The sequence below is a fragment of the Stigmatopora nigra genome, unplaced genomic scaffold, assembly GCF_051989575.1.
Source record: "Stigmatopora nigra isolate UIUO_SnigA unplaced genomic scaffold, RoL_Snig_1.1 HiC_scaffold_38, whole genome shotgun sequence".
In the NCBI taxonomy this organism is placed as follows: Eukaryota; Metazoa; Chordata; class Actinopteri; order Syngnathiformes; family Syngnathidae; genus Stigmatopora; species Stigmatopora nigra.
Genome location: NW_027551617.1, coordinates 291,773 through 311,771, shown reverse-complemented (window position 1 = coordinate 311,771; position 19,999 = coordinate 291,773). Strand labels below are relative to the sequence as shown.

General features: G+C 64.4%; 1 pseudogene; it reads right to left on the bottom strand.

Moving 5' to 3' along the window:
• LOC144192968 (titin-like) overlaps window positions 1-19,395 on the bottom strand; it is a 40,478-nt pseudogene extending 21,083 nt beyond the window's left edge.
• Between the last annotated feature and the right edge of the window lie 604 nt (window positions 19,396-19,999).

Here is a 19,999-nt window from a genome sequence, read left to right as displayed (position 1 = left end):
GAGGGCGCCCGACTCGGTGGCGCCTTCCCCAAAGCGGTGACCCGGACGACTCATCGATGGGATCGGCGGCCTCGTAAAAGTCGGATTCTTCCGAGAAGGGGCCTTCTCCGGCCCTGTTGATGGCGCAGACGCGGTACTGGTACCGGTTCCCTTGGGTGAGGTGGTAGACGGTCTTTTTGTTGTCGGGAATGGGCTCCTTGTAAACGCGGAACCAGCGCAGACTTTTCTTGTCACGCCGCTCCAGGTAGTAGCCGGTCACCGCGCTACCGCCGTCTACGCCCGGACTTTCCCACTCCACCACCATGGTGGTCTTGGTAATGAGGCTGACTTCGGGAGTGTGCGGCTGCCCCGGGGTGACTGGCGGAGGGAGACGGGCAGAAACCAGAGGTGAGAAGGTTGCCCGAAGGCACCCGACGGGCGGAAAGGCTCCGGGCGGAAAGGCCGGGGTGCTCCCCGGGCTTACCGAAAGCATTCTTTGCCACCACGGGCTCCGACTCCAGCGGGGCTCCCACGTCGTACTTGTTGACGGCCATGACGCGGAAGACGTATTCGTTTCCCCGCACCAGTTTGCCCACCGAGATGTACGTCTGCCGGTGATCCTCCGAGACGGTCGCCCAGACCACTCTGCTGGTTTCGCGCCTCTCCACGATGTAGTGCGTCACCTGGGAGCCTCCCAGGTCGGCCTCGCACACGGGCTCCCAGCGGAAGGCGATCCGGTCTGCCGTGACGAGGTTGAAGCTGATGCTTCCGCTCGGCGGTCCGGGTTTGTCTGAGAAAGAGTCAAGTGGGCTTGGCCTTAAAAACCAAAACAACTATTCAGAGGCGACCGCAAAAGAAGAAAAATAATGCACCTACCCAGGATCTCCATGGCGATGGTGGCGCTAGCTGAGCCCAGTGTGTTCTTGATTTTGATCTCATAAGAGCCGGTGTGTTGGCGCGTGGCGTCCTTGATTAAAATGGCCGAGGAGTCCGTTGTGCTCTCCACGCACAAGGACGAAGAGGCCACCAGCTCCCTTCCGTTCTTCAGCCACTCGATGCCGGGCAGTGGCACGGCGAGGATTCCCACTCGGATCTTAACCGAGGTTCCGGCTCTGTAGCGAACCACGTCCAGGTACTCGGGAGGCAGGTCGATGGCCGGAGCGCCTGCGCGACAGAGCGGGCGGATGACGGCCCCGCCCGGTGACGAAACCCACGAGAGCCGTAGAGGGACGGAAGGAGCACTCACCGCAGGCGTCCACGCAAGTGACCGGGCCGGCGATCAGAGAAGGGTTGCTGACGGAGCCCACGGCGTTTTTGGCGTACACCCTGAACTCGTAGGTCTCGTCCTGAGTCAGTCCGGACGCCGTGAAGCCCATCTCCGGGATGTTGGTGAAGTTGGCCTTCACCCACCTTCCGCTAGCCGCATCCCTCCTCTCCACGCTGTAGCCGCTGATCTGACTGCCGCCGTCGTACGGCGGCCTCTGCCAGGTCAGGCGCACCGAGTTCTTGGTGACTTCGCTGACGCGGACATTTGCGGGGGGCTCTGTGGCGGACACAACGGCGCGTCGCCATTAGGTTAGGCCGGTTAGCTGGCCGAGCGGACGTCGCGCCACCGACGCGCTGGCCCCGCCCCCGGTCGTGTTTGTGCGGGGGGGTTCCGACCTCGGCCCGCGGGCCACAGGCGGCCCCTTACAGTTAACATTCATTGAGGAATAACAAGGGCATTCAGAACAGAAGAAATCCAAGGAGAAGAAAAAAAGTCAAGTGGGGACCAGTAATGCATCACAAAAAGCTAAAAGTCAAAGAATGAACTCATTTTTAGAATGGCTGCTTATTGATAATGTGTTTAATATTAAAAAGCAGGTAAAATGATTATCTTTGTGAACTGAAAGGAATTAGTCAAGAGCCAGTACAAAGATAATCATTATACTTGCTTTTCAATTAGGGTTAGGACGTGGCACCACGTCGCCTCGCCGCCACTTGGCCGGCGAATAGGTGACAGAGAAGAAGGGCTACTCACCGCACGCGTCGATAGCCAGAACCTCTTCCGAGGTCTTGCTCATTTTGCCCACCCCGGCGTGACCTTGAACTCGTAGATGAGACCCGGGCAGATGTTGCTGACCCGCATCTGGTTCCCCGCTATGGCGCTTTTGTTGATCTTCTGCCAGAGGATGCTGCTCCTTTCCTTCATGTGAAGGTGGTAGCCCGTCACGGCGTTGCCGCCGTCGTTGACCGGTTCGTTCCAGCAGACGGTCAGGTTGTCTCGACAGACAAAACTAACCCAGGGGGTGGACGGAGGCCCCGGAGCCACTGGAATTCAAAGCGCAGAGCCACAAGTCAGTTGGCGGTGGCTTTGGGAAGGGTGCGTGAGGGGGGGTCGGAGAAAACAAAATCCGCCCGGCGACTCACCGAAAGGAAGCCGGATCGTCACCGGCTTGCTGTCGAGGTGCTCGCTGAGACCGTAACGGTTCTGGGCCCTGACTCGGAACTGATACTCCTCTCCCCTGGTCAGCTTGGTGGCTCTGATCTGGCTCCGCGCCACGTTGGCCGACACCTCTGTCCAGGTGGGGGTGCTGGTTTCCCGTTTCAGGAGCACGTAGTTGGTGACGGGACTTCCGCCGTCGTACTCCGGAGGAGTCCATTTCAGGTGCGCCGTAGTCTCTCCCACCTCCAGGATCTCCACGGGCCCCAGGGGTGGTCCGGGCCTATCCAGCACCACCACGTTCACCGAGATCTGGCTGGCGCCGCCCGCATTGCTGGCACTCAGTTGGTACTTCCCGGCATCGCCGGCGACGCTTTGCTCCAGGCTGACGCTCAGGCTGTCGGGGGTGACCCGGGCGGAGAGTCTCTTGGATCCCTTGACCGGCACGTTGTTCTTGGACACGCTGACTTTTGGCATCGGCTTGCCGCTCAGCGGGATGTCAAAGGTCAGGTCGGATCCGGCTCTCACGTAGACGGTATTTTTGGGGTAGTTCTTCAGGTCGAACTCTGGAGCCTCTGTCAAAATTCAAGCAAAAGTCGGCTCAGCGGGGCCGGGTAGAACAAGCCCCGTAGCGGGGTCAAAGAGAAGACTCTGGCGGTGACATTTGATTGGACGGATGAACTCGGCCGCGGAGACGGCGGGCCGGGGAATTACCCAGAATTTCTTTGACGAGGACGGGTGCAATCATCTCTTTGGCCTCGCTCAGACCGGCGTGGTTCTCGGCTCGCACTCTGAAGAAGTACTCGGCGCCTTCCCGCAGGCTTTTGACGGAGTGGCTGGTGGTCTTCACCGTGGCGCACTTGACCCATTTGGTCTGGCCCTTCTCCAGGGCGTCCAGCAGGTAGGCCTTGACTCGGCTGCCGCCGTCGTACTCTGGCCGCGTCCAGGCGATGGTCACGCTGTCCCTGGTGACGTCGGCCACTCCCAATTTGGCGGGCGGACTGGGCACCTCTGCAAAGACAATTGAGGAGTGAGTGGGCCGGATTTGGCCGGATTTGGCCGGATTTGGCCGGATTGGGGCCTCGGACGGGAGCTTACCTGTGATCTTGGTGCCGGCCTTCACTTCCTGAGGTACGCCCACTCCATACTCATTCTCCCCCATTACTCTGAAGTAATAGACGGCCCCTTCCAGCAGGTCCTCTACTTTGCAGGCCGGGGCGTGGCAGTTGGTGGTCACGGAAACCCAGGCCTTCTTGCTGGCCTCGCGCTTCTCCACGTGGTAGGCCTTGACGGCGTCGCCGCCGTCGTTGTCGGGGGCTTCCCACGTGAGAGCGGCCGAGTCCCGAGTGACCGCCGAAACCTTGACGTTGAGCGGGGGGCCCGGGGAGTCCAGCACCTTGACGCTCAGCGGTAACGTGGCCTCTCCCAAGTCGGAGGCGATGGTCAGGCGGTACTCTCCGGAGTCGTTCCTGCCCGAGTTTTCGATGGTCAGCGAAGCGTCGGAGTCGCTGGCCTCCGCGGTTCCCCTGGCCTTCAGTTCGGTGCCCTCCTTGGACCATACGGCCGAGGGAACGGGTTGACCCTTGAAGGGAACCTTGAGGGTGAAGGCCAGGCCGCGCTTCACCACCAGGACCTTGCGCGTCTCCACGTCGACGTCGAACGTGGGTGGCGCCGTCCTCTCGGTGGCGGCGGCGGCGTCCGAGCGCCGGCTGCGCACGCTGCTTCCCATTTTGTTGATGGCTTTGACGCAGAATTCATATTGGGCGGCGTTTTTTAGGCCGGTGACTGTCATCTCCAAGCTCTTGGTGAGCGCCATGGCTTCCAGCCATCTCTGCGGCTCTTCCTCCTCCTCTTCCTCCTCTTCATATCCTTCCCCCTCTTTGGCCAGCTTGCCTACATAGTCCCTGTATTCCACGGCGTATCCCAGGACGGGGGCGCCGCCACTGTCGGCGGGCGCTTTCCAAACGATGGACACGCTGTCCCGGGTAGAGTGAACAATCTTGGGCTTGGAGGGTGCGGCGGGACCCGTCAAGGGGGCCAGGGCTCGGAAGGAGGCGGACAGTTCGCTGGGCGGGCTCAGACCGGCGGCGTTCTCGGCGTAGACCCTGAAGTCGTACTCGCAACCCCGGCGCAGCTTGGTGACCGAGGCGTGGCAGACGGCGATGAGATCCCGGTTGACGCTGATCCAGCGCATGGCCGTCTTCTCCCGGCGCTCCACCACGTAGCCGGCGACGGGGCTGCCGCCGTCGCTGGCCGGTCGGGCGCCACACCAGCCTAATGGAATCTCCGGCGACGTCGGTGACGTCGACGTCGAGCGGCGCGCCGGCCGGGGAGTACGGATCGGCCACCTTGACGGCGTGGCTCTCCAAGGTCTCGCCGATCCCGTGTTTGTTGACGGCCGAGACCCTGAAGACGTACTCGTTGCCCTTGAGCAGTCCCGTCACGGCGTGATAGGTTTTGGTCACGTCGTCCTTCATTAACGTCCAGGCCAGGCGGCTGGTCTCGTGCTTCTCCAGCACGTAGCGCGTGATGTCGGCGCCGCCGGCTTCTTGGGGCGGACCCCAGGACAGCGTGCATCCCTGGGCCGTCAGATCCGTCACCTGCAGCGGCCCGGCGGGGGGCCCCGGTTTGTCCAGGACCACGCAATGGATGGGCGTGCTGACCTTGCCGGCGATGTTCTGCAGCGTGAGGACGTAGCGGCCCGAATCTCCCCGGACGCAGTCCTTCACCGTCACCGAGGTGGCCGTGTCGGTGGAAAGGATCTGGATTCTGGCTCGGGGAAGCAGTTCGCCGCCGTCCTTGCACCAGGCCAGCACGGGGGCGGGGCGACCGGCCACGTCGGCCCGAATCTTCAGGGTCTCGCCGGCCTTGACCGACACGGTCTCCCGGTACTTGACGTCCATCACGATGCGGGGCAGCTCCACGTCGTCCTTGACGGCCACGGGTCCCGTGTGGTCGGAGGGCGGGCTCAGCAGGCCGGCCGCGTACTTGGCCACCACGCGGAAGTGGTACTGGGCGTTCTCCGTCAGGCCCGTCACCCGATAGTGCGTCTCGGGCACGTTGGTGAAGTTGCACCTGGTCCAGCGGCCCTCCGGGAGCTCCCTGCTCTCCACCACGTAACCGGACACCTTGGCGCCGCCGTCGTACTGGGGCTTGTCCCAAGACAGGGAGACGGAGCTTTTGCCCACGGAGGTGACCACGGGGGCGCCGGGGGGATCGCAGGGGTCCCGCGCCGCCACGGGCTCCGAGGCCTTGCTGACCTTGCCGATGCCGGCAATGTTTTGGGCGTAGACGCGGTACTCGTAGACGGCGCCCTCCTCCACCCCGCCCACCTTGTATTCCGAGTCCCGGATCATTCCCCTGTTCATCTTGGTCCAGAGGATGCTGGCGCGCTCCTTGCGCTCCAGGTGGTAGCCCAGGACGGGACTGCCGCCGTCGTAGACGGGTTCGTTCTAGGTGACCAGCATGTGAGACTTGGTGGCCAGCTTCACGGCGGGCGTGGAAGGCGGTCCGGGTTGCTTGAAGTGGTAGCGAGCGGTAATGGCGGGGGAGTCCACGTGCGCGCTCTTGCCGTAGCGGTTGACCGCGTAGATGCGGAACTGGTACTCCGCGCCGTGCACCAGGCGCACGGCCTTGTAGGCCGTCCGGGCCACGTCGCCCGCCGCCATCTGCCAGTCTTGCGTGTTGGTATCTCGCTTCTGCACCACGTAGTTGCTCACGCAGCAGCCGCCGTCGTATTCCGGCGGAGACCAGGAGAGCGAGATGCTGTCGGAGGTCACGGCGTCCACCCTGACGCCGGTGGGCGGGCTGGGCTTGTCCAGGACGACCAGCTGCAGGTGGGAGGTGGCCGTTCCCGCGCCGTTGGCCACGGTGATCTGGTACTCGCCCACGTGCTCCCGGCCGGCCTTGGTCAGGACGATCTTGGAGGAGGAGGCCCCGTTCACCACCGTCAGCGAGGTGGTCTGCTTGACGGGGAGGCCATCCCTCTTCCACGAGACGGCGGGCTTGGGTCTGCCGCCGAAGGGAACCTCCACGGTCAAGTCGTCTCCGGCCTTCACGCTGTAAGCGGTGAAGGGCGGAGAGACGGAGGGCGGGATGGCCGCTTCCCTGACCAGGACGGGCAAGCCCAGCTCCCCGGGTTGACTCTTTCCCTTCTCGTTGATGGCCAGCACCCTGAAGAGGTAGCTCTGCTCGGCGGTGAGGTTGGGAACGGTGGCCTCCGTGGCCTTGACCGTGCAGGCCGTGCCCCACTTGTCGCCGCCCTTGGGCTTGAATTCCACGTAGTAGCAGATGACTTTACTGCCGCCGTCGTGGGCGCACTTGTCCCACGAGAGCGACACGCTGCTCTTGGTCACGTCGCTGAGGGCGACGTTGGCGGGCGGGAGGGGCACCTGGGACACCTTGACCTCCTCGGTCTCGGCCGAGGGACCCTGGCCGTACTGGTTGACGGCGCAGACGCGGAAGTAGAAGACGCCCCCCTCGGGCAGCTCTTGGATCTTGAAGCCGTTGGCCGTGCAGTTGCTGGCCACGGTGGTGTAGGCCTTGCGGACCGACTCCCGCTTCTCCACCACGTAGTTGGTGATTTTGGAGCCGCCGTCGGCCGCCAGGTTCTGGGGTGCGCCGGGCGTGTCCAAGACTCTCACGGCCACCACGGCGGACTTGGAGCCGCCAGCGTTCTCCAGGGACAGCGAGTACTTGCCGCTGTCCCAGCGGTTGACGTTGTCCACCACCAGCATGGTGTAGGAGCCGGTGGAGTCGATCAGGGCGCGCTGGGCGAGAGCGCCGTCCACTTTCTGCCACTTGACGGCGGGCTGGGGCCTGTCCCTGATGGCCACGAACAGGCGCAGGGTGCCTCCGGCACGCACCGACACCACCTTCCGCAGGTCGGCGTCCAGCTCCATCTCCGGCGCCTCCAGCCTGTCCACGGCCACCACCGTGCCGTGGACGTGGGCGGCCTCGCCCACGCCCTCGGAGTTGAGGGCGCACACGCGGAACTGGTATTCTTCTCCCTCCGTGACGTCGGCCACGGTCAGCCGGGTGGCCTGGATGCCGCAGGGCGGCGTGCACACGCGCCACTCCTTTTGGGCCGGCGCGTCCACCGCCGGGGCCACTTCCACCTCCTCCTCCGGCGACTCCGGCGGGGGCACGTACTGGCGCATCTCCACCACGTAGCCCTTGACGTAGGCCCCGCCGTCAGAGTCAGGTTTGGACCAGGAGAGCGAGACGGACGACTTGGAGTAGTCCGTCACTTTGGGGTGGCGAGGGGGTCCGGGGGGCTGGGTGGCGTCGCAGGCTCTGTAGAAGAGCGACGGCTCGCTGGGCTCTCCCACCCCGGCCCGGTTCTCGGCCGCCACCCGGAACTCGTAAAAGTGACGGGCGCTCAGTCCCGTGGCCGTGAAGAGCGTTTGGGTCAGTTTTTGTCTGTTGCACTTGGTCCAGCGCACGCCGTCTCGGTCGCGTTTCTCCAGGTGGTAGCCCAGGATGTCGGCCCCGCCGGTCTGTTCCGGGACGGCCCACGAAAGCAGCATGGAATCCTTGGTGATCTGGCCGGCCTCCGGCGTGCCAGGGGGGGCCCGGGGGCTTGTACGGGCTGCGGGCCACGAAGGGCTCGCCCGCCAGGTAGTCGCCCGTGCCGTACTTGTTGACGGCTCTGACTCGCAGCAGGTACTCGTTGCCCGCCAGCAGGTTGCTCAATCGGTGCTCAATCGTCTTGGTCTCCGCCGCCTGGCCCACGCCGTACTCGTTCTCGGCCATGACCCTGAAGTAGTAGGAGGCGCCTTCCGTCAGGTTCTCTACCTTGAAGGTGGTCTTTGCGCACTTGGCCGAGACGTTGGCGTAGGCCTTGCGGGTGGATTCCCGCTTGTCCACCACGTAGCTCTTGACTTTGGAACCCCCGTCGTTGGGCGGCGCCTCCCAGACGAGGGTGACCGAGTCCTTCCTCACGTCTTTCACCGCCAGGTTGAGCGGGGCCCCCGGCGTGTCCAGGACTTTGACGGCCACCGCTTCGGTGGCCGAGCCGCTGCCGTTGCTGAGGGTGAGCGTGTACTTCCCCGAATCGCACCGGTCGCAGGAGTCCACGGAGAGCTGGGTGAAGGTGGGGCCCTTTTCCACCACCGCCTTTTCGGTGGGGGTGCCCTGGTCCTTGGACCACTTCACCTCGGGGGCGGGCCTGCCCCTGAAGGGAACGTGTATCCTGAACGAGCCGCCGGCCTTCACGGATATTCCCTTGCGCAGCTCGGAGTCCAGGTGGATCTGAGGCGCCTCCAGCCTCTCTTCCGCTCTGGCGGTTCCCGGGAGGACGGCCGGCTCGCCCACGCCGACCTTGTTGAGGGCGCACACTTGAATTCGATATTCCTGGCCCTCTTTCAGCCGGGGGATCTGGTATTTGTTGAGACGCAGGCCGGTCGGGGGGGGGTGACCATGGTCCATTGCTCCGTCTCGGCCTTGCAGACCTCCACCAGGTAGCCCTGGACGGGGCTGCCCCCGTCCGACGGCGGCTTGCCCTAGGAGACGGTGATGGAGCTGGCCGTGGAGTCCACCACACTCACGTAGGCGGGGGAGCCCGGCCTCTACTTGGGATCGGCCGCCTTGTAGTAGGAGGTCGGCAGGGACGGCTCTCCCGAGCCCACCGCGTTCTCGGCGCTCACCCGGAACTCGTAGTCGTGGCCGGCGCTCAGGCCGGTGGCTCTGAAGGAGAGGTCCGTGACCTTCTGGCGGTTGCACCTGGTCCACTTGACGCCCGCCCTGTCCTTCTTCTCCACCACGTAGTTTGAGATCTGGCTGCCGTCGTCGGATTCCGGGGGGCTCCACCTGACGGTCATGCCGTCGCGAGTGATGTCGGCCACGTCCTCCACGTGAGGCGGACCGGGGAGTACGAAGGGAGTCTTCCAGAGCACGGGCTCGGACTCCAGGGGGCCGCCGGCGCCGTGCCGGTTGACTGCCGTCACGCGGAAAATGTATTCGTTGCCCTCCAGCAGGTTGGTGACCTTGTAGCAGGTGGCCGTGCAGGCGGGAGAAACCACCGTCCAGGCCAGACGGCTGGTCTCTCTCCTCTCGATGACGTAATGGGTGACGGGACAACTCCCGTCGGAGGAAGGCGGACGCCAAGCCAGCGAGCAGCGATCCTCGGCCACGTGAAGGGGTCCCCGGCAAGGACCGGGCCGGTCCAAGACGGAGACTTGGAAGTGCGCGCTTTGGCTGCCGGCCTGGTTGGTCAACTGGAGCGTGTAGGTGCCGCTGTCCTCCCTGGCCGCGTCTTTGACCAGGATCAGGGCGCGACTCTCCATGTTCTTGATGTCCAGCCTGAGGGTATTTTCCAGCGGCACTTCGCCCCTGAACCAGCGCATGGCCGGCGGGGGCTTGCCACCCACGTCGGCGTCCAGCTTGAAGGTCTCGCCGGCGTTCAGGACCACGGCCTTGGCGAAGGCGGGGTCCACGGAGAATGTGGGCGCCTCGGTGCCGTCGCCGGCCGTGATCGGCCCGCTGTTGTACGACGGCTTGCTGACGGTGCCGGCGGCGTTCTTGGCCGCCACCCTGAAGTCGTACTGGGAGTTCTTGCTGAGGCCCGTGGCGGTGAATTGGATCTCCATCACGTTGGTGAAGTTGGCCCTCACCCAACGGCCCTCAGGCAGGTCGCACCTTTCCACCAGGTAGCCGGTGACGTTGCTGCCGCCGTCGTACTCGGGCTTGGTCCAGCGGATGAAGATGGCGTCTTTGGTCACGTGGACGGCCCGGGGGATGCCGGGGGGGTCGCAGGGGTCCCTGGCCACGCGGCCCTCCGAGAGCTTGCTGCAGCGTCCCACGCTGACAATGTTTTCGGCGTAGACCCGGTATTCGTACTCCACGCCTTCCTCCAGAGGGTGGCTCTTGTAGTCCGTCTGGCGGATGAGCGTCTTGTTGATCCTTCCTCTCCAGGTGGTAGCCCAGGACGGGAGTGCCCCCGTCCGAGATGGGCTCGTGCCACTCCACCACCTGGTGGTCTCTGGAGAGCGAAGTGACGAAGGGCGTGCCCGGCGGCCCGGGTTCCCTGTAGGGGTACCGAGCCACCACGGCGGGCGAGTCCAGGCCGTGACTCTTGCCGTGGCGGTTCTGCGCCACGATCCTGAACTGGTACTCGGCTCCGGCCTTCAGCCTGGGCACCTTGATGGTGGTCCTGGCGTAGTTGGCGTTGACGTTTTCCCAAGTGGTGCCGACGGTCTCTCTCTTCTGCACGATGTAGTTGGAAATCTGGCAACCGCCGTCGCGCTGGGGCGGAGCCCAGGACAGCGTCACGCTCTGCGTGGTGATCTCGTCGAACTTGACGGGGCCGGTGGGCGGGCCGGGTTTGTCCAGTACCACGATTTCCAGCGTGGCCTCCTTCTCGCCGGCCGGATTGGTGGCCCGGATGCCGTACATGCCTCCGTCGTCGGCCGCCGCCTCCTTGATGCTCAGACTGGTGTGGCTCTGCTCGTTGTGAATGTTGACTCTGGTGGTGAACTTGAGGGGCGCGCCATTCTTGGTCCACGCCACGGTGGGCTTGGGCCGCCCGAAGATGGGTACTCGGACCCGGAGGTCTTTGCCCACGTGGACGCTGTAGCTGCTGAAAGCCGGTCGCAAGTCGGGCTGGAACACCAAGTTCTTGGCGGCGATGTGGCCGGACAGGACCCGGGGCTGGCTCTTGCCCTTGTCGTTGATGGCCGTGACTCGGAAGAGGTACTCCTCTCCCGGGTTGAAATTGGAAACGGTGGCGGCCGTGCCCTTGTAGGTGTTGACGCCGGACCACTTCTCCTGACCCTTGAGCTGAACCTCCAACAGGTACTGGGCCACCCGGCTGCCGCCATCGTATTCGGGACGTTCCCAGGCCAGAGACACGCTAGTGTCGGTCTGGTCCGTCACGCTCAGGCTCCTGGGGGCCTGAGGCACCTCCGAGACCTTGAGCGGGTCCAGGGTGGCGGCGGGCGGGCCCACGCCGTGGGCGTTCTCTGCCAGGACGCGGAAGTAGTAACAGCAGCCCTCCTGCAGCGGCTCGATCTTGCAGCAGAGCGCGTGGCAATTGGTGTCCACGGCGGCGTAGGTTTTGCGCGTGCTCTCCCTCTTTTCCACAATGTAGTTCTTGACCTTGGAGCCGCCGTCCAAGAGAGGCGCGTCCCAGGCCAGCGTCACCGACTGGCTGGTGATTTCCTTCACGCTCAAGTTGACGGGTGCGCCGGGCGTATCCAGTACCCGCACCGCCACGCCGGCCGACTTGCTTCCGCTGGCGTTGACCGCCGTGACCGTGTATTTGCCGCTGTCCGTCCTGCTCGCGTGGTCGAAGGTCAACGCTGTGTAGCTGCCGGTCACTTCCACTTGAGCCCCGTCCTTCAGCGGCGCCTCGTCCTTGTCCCACCGGACGACGGGGGCCGGTCTTCCCCGGACGGGGATGAAAAGTCGGAGCGTGAGTCTGGCCCGGACGCTCACGGTCTTCCGCAGTTCCGGATCGATGTCCAGGTCGGGTTGCTCCTCCCTCTCTTGGGCCACCACCACCCCGGTCACCTGGGCGGCCTCGCCGAGTCCGACCTTGTTGCTGGCGCACACTCTGAAGTGGTAAGCCCGATTCTCCGTCAGCTGGGCCACCTCAAAATTCGTCTTCTTGACACCGGTGGCCGGCGTGCACATGACCCAGTCCTCCTCGGGGGCCGACGCCTCGGTGGCTTCCGTCTGCGCCCCGCCGGTGGCGGCGCGGCGTTCCACCACGTATCCCTGGATCTCCGAGCCGCCGTCGCAGAGGGGCTTGCCCCACGACAGGAAGACGGAAGATTTGGTGGTGTCGGTCACTCTGGGATTCTGCGGCGGGCCTGAAGACGGGGTCCAGGGCTCGGTGGTAGACGGTGGCGGAACTGGGCCGGCCCACGCCGACGGCATTCTCGGCGGCCACCCTGAACTCGTAACTGTGACTTTCCAGGAGTCCCGTGATCTTGAAAGACAAATGCGGGACGGGGCCCCTGTTGCATCTGGTCCAACGCACGCCCTCTTTGTCGTGCTTTTCGATGACGTAGGTGGTGATGGGAGTGCCTCCGTGGTCAGTAGGGGCCTCCCAGGTCAGGAGCACGGAATCCTTCTTCACCTCCGAGACCTCCAAAGCTCTGGGCGATCCGGGGACCGTGTTGGGGTCTCTGATGGTGGCCGGCTCGGACAGGAGCGGCGCGCCGGCGCCGAACTCGTTGACGGCGTGCACTCGGAAGACGTACTCGTTGCCCTCCAGGAGCTTGGCAACGTCCAACCAGGTGTCGGCCACGTCGGACTCCACCACCGTCCAGACCAGCCGGCTGCTCTCTCTCCTCTCCACCACGTAGTGGCTAATCTTGCTGCCGCCGTCCTGGAGCGGCTCCCGCCACGTGAGGCGGCAACGGTCCTTGAGGATGTCCGTCACGGCCAGGGGGCCCTGCGCCTGTCCCGGTCTGTCCAGGACCACCACCTTGACCGGGGTGGCCTTTTCACCCCCCGGGTTTTTCAGCAAGAGAGTATAGAGGCCTCCGTCGTGGAGTCGGGCTTCTTTGACGGCCAGGCAGGCGCGGGTGGCCGTGTTCCTGATCTCTCGGCGCGGGGTGTCGGCCACTTCCTGCCGGTCCTTCAGCCAGGCGATGGAGGGCGGGGGCTTTCCCCCGCCTTCACCACCAGGGTCTGAGTGTACTGGGGGTCCATGCTGACGCGGGGGGGCCGGATGTCATCTCTGGCGGTGATGGGGCCGCTGCTGTAGGAGGGGAGACTGGAGACCCCGGCGGCGTTTCTGGCGATGACTCGGAACTCGTAGCGGCCGTCCGGAAGCAGTCCCGTGGCGGCGTACTCCGTCTCCGTGACGTTGGTGAAGTTGGCTTTGGACCAGCGTCCTTCGGGAAGCTCCTTCTTTTCCACCGTGTAGCCGGTGATCTTGGCGCCGCCGTCGTACTCGGGCTTGGTCCAGGCGATGCGGACCGAATGGCCGGTGATCTCGGTGGACTCGGGCGCGCCCGGGGGGTCGCAGGGGTCTCTGGCCACCTGGCCCTCGGAGACTTTGCTGACTTTGCCCACGCCCACTATGTTCTCGGCGTAGACTCTGAACTCGTATTCCATTCCCGCCTCCAGGCCGGAGATCTTCGAGCTTTGCTCCTTGATAAGCAATTTGTTGAGTTTGACCCAGAGGATGCTGGTTCTCTCCTTGCGCTCCAGATGGTAGCCCAAAACGGCGCTGCCTCCGTCGCTGACCGGTTCGTTCCAGGTCACCACCATGCTGTCTTTGGTGGAGGAGGCCACGCTGGGAGTTCCCGGGGGGCCCGGGACTTTGTACGGGTACTGGGCCACGAGGCACTCGGACTGGAGGGCCGGACCTTTGCCGTAGCGGTTTTCCGCCGTGATCCGGAACTGGTATTCGGCGGCGGCTTTCAGGCGACAGGCTTTCACTTTGCACCTGGCCAGGTTGGCGGACACCAGGGTCCAATTGGTGGTGGAGGTGTCTCTCTTCTCCGCGATGTAGTTGTTGATGGTGCAACCGCCGTCGTACTCCGGCGGTCCCCAGGAGATGGTCACGCTGTACGAGGTGACCTCCTCCACCCGGATGGGACCCAGCGGCCGACCGGGCTTGTCCAGCACCACCACGGCGACCTGCGCGGTGGCCCGGCCCGCCGTGTTGACCAGGGCCACCCGGTACTCTCCGAAATCCTCCCCGCGGGCCTCCTTGATGGCGAGGGTCAGCAGGGTTTCCGAGGCGGCAAAGTTGACGCGGGTGGTCCTCTTGAGCGGTTGGCCGCCACGGTGCCAGGAGAGCACCAGAGGGTCAGGTCTTGGCCCGCCAACATGCTGAAGGTGTGGAAGGGCGTCTTGACGACCGGCGCCGTCACCAGCTCCTTCACGATGACGGGGACGCCGATCTGACGGGAGCTCGGCGTCCAAGTCAAGCTCCGGCGGGAGGAGTCGGTCCTCGGCCCTGGGCCGGCCGGGCACGCCGGCCGCCTGGCCCATCCCCTCGCCGTTGACGGCCGAGATGTTGATCTTGTACTCGGCGTCCTCCGTCAGATTGATCAGGGTGAAGGAGGTGGCCAGTAGTCCCTCCTTGGGCGTGGCGATTCGCCAATCCTCCGCCTCCTCCTCCTCCTCTTTGCCGGCGGCGGGGACGCAGCGCTCCACCACGTAACCGGTGATGTCGGAGCCGCCGTCGTAGGCGGGCTTGTTCCAGGCCACGGTGATGGACGAGCTGGTGGTGTCCAGAACTCTGGGGTTGCAGGGGGGCCCCGGTTTGTACAGGGCGTCGCTGGCCTTGTACAGAGGGCTGGAGGGGCTGGACGGGCCCACGCCGGCGGCGTTCTCCGCACTGATCCGGAATTCGTATTCGTGTCCGGCCACCAGGCCCGTGGCCTTGAACTGCAGGTCTTTCACCTTCCTCTTGTTGCACTTGACCCAGCGCAGGCCCTGCCGGTCTTTCCTCTCCACGTGATAGTTGTCGACAGGCGCCCCGCCGTCGCTCTCGGGGGCCTGCCAGCTCACCAGCATGGAATCCTCGGCGGTGGCGGCCACCAGCGGGTTCCGGGGCGCGTCGGGGACCCGGTACGGGTCGTCGGCCAGAACGGGCTCCGAGTCCAGGGGCTCGCCGCTGCCGTATTTGTTGAGCGCCCTCACTCTGAAGATGTACTCGTTTCCCTTGAGGAGCTTGCCCACTTTGAGCTGGGTGTCCCGCAGGTGGGAGGCCGCCTCGCTCCACAGCAGTCTGCCGGATTCCCGCTTCTCCACCGCGTAGCCTTCGATCTGGGAACCGCCGTCGTCGGCGGGCGGGGCCCACGTCAGCAGGCAGTCGTCGGCCGTGACCCGGCCGACGGCCAGGGGTCCCAGCGGCGGGCCGGGCCTGTCCAGTACTTTGACCCTGAAGACGTGCTTGCAGAAGCCGCCGGCGTTGGCGGCCGTCAAGAGGAATCCTCCTCCGTCGGCCCGGACAGAGTCCTTGTTGGTCAGCGTGGAGGTCAGCTCGCCGTGCTTGACGTCCAGCTTGAAGGTGTTCTCCACTTCCTTTTGGTTCTTGGTCCAAGTCAGGCGGGGGGCGGGTCGCCCGGCTACGTCGGCGTCCAGCTTGAAGGACTCCCCGGCCTTGACCAGGAGCACGTCCTTGAAGACGGCGTCCACCATGATGCGCGGCTCCACCACGTCGTCCTTGCAGGCCACGGGCTCCGAGGGCTCCGACGGGGTGCTCACGGCTCCGGCAGAGTTCCTCGCCGTCACGCGGAACTGGTAGAGGGCGTCGCGGGTCAGTCCGCTGACGGTGAAGGCGCTCTCCGTGACGTTGGTGAAGTTGGCCTTCGTCCAGCGACCGGCGGGCAGTTCTCGCCTCTCCACCGTGTAGCCGGTGATCTTGAATCCGCCGTCGTACTCGGGCTTGGTCCAGGCCACGGTGACGGCGTTGTCGGTGACCGAGGTGGGCACGGGCGCGCCCGGGGGGTCCACCGGGTCCAGGGCCACGATGGGCTCCGAGGCCTTGCTGGCCTTGCCGATGCCGGCCTTGTTCTCCGCCATGACGCGGAACTCGTAGGCGGCGCCGTCCTCCAGGCCGCTGGACTTGAGGAGGTTCCCTTTGACCAGACCCAGGCTGATTCTCTGCCACGTGATGCTGCTCCGCTCCTTCCTCTCCACGTGGTAGCCGGCCACTTGGTCCCCGCCGTCGGACACGGGCTCGTTCCAGCCGACGGTTATGGAGTCCTTGGTGAAGGCCACCACTCGGGGCGTGCCGGGCGGTCCCGGAACTTTGAAGGGGTAGGCGGCCACCACCGACTCGGAGGTTATGGCCGGGCCCACGCCGTAGCGGTTTTTGGCCCTGACCCGGAACTGGTACTCCGAGCCCGTGGTCAGGCGGGTGGCCTTGAAGGTGGTGCGGATGGCGGCGGAGGTCAGCTCGCTCCAAGTCTGCGTGGCGGTGTCTCGGATCTCCAGCACGTAGTTGTTGATGGGGACGCCGCCGTCGTTTTCCGGCGCGTCCCAGGCGAAGACGCAGTAGGTGCGGGAGATTTCCGTGATGAGCACGGGTCCCTTGGGCGGGCCCGGGACGTCGTGCACTCTGATCCACACGTTGTCACTGACGGTACCCGCCAGGTTCTTGGCCGTCACGGCGTAGGTGCCGCTGTCGGCCCTGGTGCATTCCTTGACGCTGAGGACCACGGTGGCCGGGGTGCGCTCCACGTTGGTCCTCTGGGTCAGCTTCAGGGCGCCGCCGTCCTTCTGCCAGCTGACGGCCGGCCTGGGGCGTCCGGCCACGGGAATCTCCACCCTGATGTCCTCTCCGGCCCGAGCCACCACGGTGGCCTGGCAGAGGGCGCGCAGGTCCAGGTCGGGCGGGGAGGAGGAATCCCGGACGAGCATGGGCTTGCTCTGGCGGGGGGCGCTCCTGCCCGAGTAGTTGACGGCCATCACGCGGAAGGTGTATTCCTCCTTCTCGTTGAGGTTCTTGACGGTAAAGTCCATGCCTCTCAGGCTGCTGACGTGGGCCTACTGATCGGTGCCCCTCTTCTGGGCTTCCAGGACGTAGGCCGTCAGCCGGCTGCCTCCGTCGTGCTTGGGTTTGGTCCAGGCCAGGCTGACCGAGTTCTTGGTCATGTCCACGGGCACAATGCTCGCCGGGGGGCCCGGCGCCTGCGAGGCGCGGATGGGATCGGGGGTCTCGGCGCCTTCGCCCACACCGTACTCGTTCTTGCCGTAGACGCGGAAGTAGTGCTCGCAGCCCTCGCCCAGATCGCCCATCCTGACCCGGGTGGTGGGGCAGTGGGTCACCACGGTGGCGAAGGCCTTGCGTGTGGACTCCCTCTTCTCGATAATGTAATTGGTGACCTTGGTGCCGCCGTCCACCAGCGGCATCTCCCACTCCAGGACGATGGATTCCTTGTCCACGCCCGCCGCTTTGAGGTTGAGCGGCGGCCCGGGCGAATCCAGCACTCGGACGTGAATATCGCCGCTCTTCTTCCCCGCCGAGTTCTCCAGGGTCAGCTGGTATCTGCCGGCGTCCGTCCGGACGCTCTCGGGAATCAGCAGCATGGTGTAGGACTCGGTGCTGTCGATGACGGCGCGGGGCACGGTGGCGCCCTCCTTGCTCCAGGCCACGGTGGGCGCGGGACGTCCCCCGATGGGCACAAAGAGGCGCACGGGGCATCCGGCCCTGACCACCAGGGTGCGCCTCAGCTCGGCGTCCAATTCCAGGTCCGGCTGGGCGGCGCGCTCCGCCACCTCCACCAGTTCTGCCGTTTGGGCCGCTGGGGCCGTACCCTTGGGGTTGACGGCCCTAATCCGGAAGTGGTATCTGCCGGCGTTTTCCAGTCCGGGCACAACGAACTCGGTGATTCTCAGGGGGGACGAGGGCGCCGTGTCCTTGATCCATTCCTCCGCGCCTTCTTTGCGGTGCTCGATCACGTAGCCGGTGACGTGGAGCCCGCCGTTGTCCAGTGGTTTTCCCCAATTGAGAGTGGCCGTGGTCTGGCCGGTGTCAGTCACCCTGGGGTTGACGGGCGGACCGGGAACATCTGCCGCCGGGAGGAGTGGAAGATTAGCGACGGCGCGGACATTTTTCCATTGGGCATTTTTCCATTGGGCATTTTGCCCAGCCGGGCGGGCCTCGGTTACGACTCACAGGTGGCGACGACGGTGGTGACCGGTAGCGAGGGCTCGCCGGGCTCCCTGTAGCCGCCTTTGTTCTCGGCCGAGACGCGGAACTCGTACTGCAAGCCTTCGGTCAGGCCGGTCACGGCGTAGCTCAGCTCGGTCAGCGACTTCTTGGAGGCCCTGAGCCACCTGCTGCCCTTCTTCTCCTTCTTCTCCACGGCGTAGCCGAGGATGTCGCCGCCGCCGTCGTCGGCCGGCCTCCTCCACGTCAGCGTCACCGAGTGTCCGTCGAGCTCTAGGATCTCGGGCTTGGACGGCGGGCCGGGAGGACCTGGGAAAAGGGGCGCCTCGGCTTTCAGTGACACGCCGGGGCCAGATACGTGCGGGCGGTAACCCAAGCGCCACTCACCAAACCTATCCACCATCTTGACGGGCCGGGAGTGAGCCGCCTCGCCGGCGCCGTGCTGGTTGACGGCTGACACTCGGAAGATGTACTCGTTGTCCTGGATGAGTTTGGTGGCCACGTAGTGGCAGTCCGGCACCTCCTCCTCCAGAATGGTCCAGAGGAGGCGGCCGGTTTCCCGCTTCTCCAGCTTGTAGTGCTTGATGGGCGAGCCGCCGTCCTCGGGGGACGGCGCCCAGCGGAGGGTGACCTTCTCGGAGGAGACGCCGGCGCAGTGGATGGGGCCGGGGGCGGCGGAGACGTCTAAAACTTTCACCTTGACCGTTTCCTCTTTGACGCCGAGGGGCCGGCCCTCAAAGTCAAGTTCAGGGGAGCCGAGGGAAAGAAGAACTCACCGAAGGGATGTTTGGCCACCACGGGCTCCGACTTGAGTCCCTCGCCCACGCCGTACTTGTTCTCGGCGCAGACGCGGAAGACGTATTCCGTGCCCTCGTGGAGAGCCGTCACCCTGAAGGCATTCTTGTCCACCGCCGAGGAGACGGTCACCCACATGTTGGTGACCGAGTCGCGCTTTTCCAGGATGTAATTGGTGAACTCCAAGCCCCCGTCGTCTTTGGGGGCGGCCCACTTCAGCGTGGCCCCGTCGGCCGTCACGTCCTTGAACTTGACCGGTCCCACGGGGATGCCGGGCTTACCCACCACCCTGCAAGAAAGACAGACCATGGTCAGCGAATGGCCAGCGCAAGGCGAGCGCAAGGCCAGCGCACAGGCGTGGCGGCGAGGAGGAGTTTCCTCCGACCCGTTACCTGATAAAGACGGTGGACTCCTTGCTGCCGGCGCTATTCCTCAGGGCGACGGTGTACTTGGAGGCGTCGCTCCTCTGGCAATCCCTGATCAGAAGCGTGGTGTTGACCGCCGAGGATTCGGCGCAAACGCGGCCGCCGTCGCTCAAGTCTTCCTCCTCGCCCTTCTTCCAGGACACCTTGGGGGTGGGCTTCCCCGCAATGGGAATTTTCAGGCGCACCGTTAACCATAACCCAAACCATAACCCAAACCATAACCCAAACCATAACCCAAACCATAACCCAAACCATAACCCAAACCATAACCCAAACCATAACCCAAACCATAACCCAAACCATAACCCAAACCATAACCCAAACCATAACCCAAACCATAACCCAAACCATAACCCAAACCATAACCCAAACCATAACCCAAACCATAACCCAAACCATAACCCAAACCATAACCCAAACCATAACCCAAACCATAACCCAAACCATAACCCAAACCATAACCCAAACCATAACCCATACCATAACCCAAACCCTAACCCAAACCATAACCCTAACCCAAACCATAACCCTAACCCAAACCATAACCCTAACCCTAACCCAAACCATAACCCGAACCCAAACCATAACCCTAACCCAAACCATAACCCTAACCCTAACCCAAACCATAACCCGAACCCAAACCATAACCCTAACCCTAACCCAAACCATAACCCGAACCCAAACCATAACCCAAACAATAACCCTAACCCAAACCATAACCCTAACCCAAACCATAACCCTAACCCAAACAATAACCAGATTCCCAACCATAACCATAACCCCAACCAAAACCAT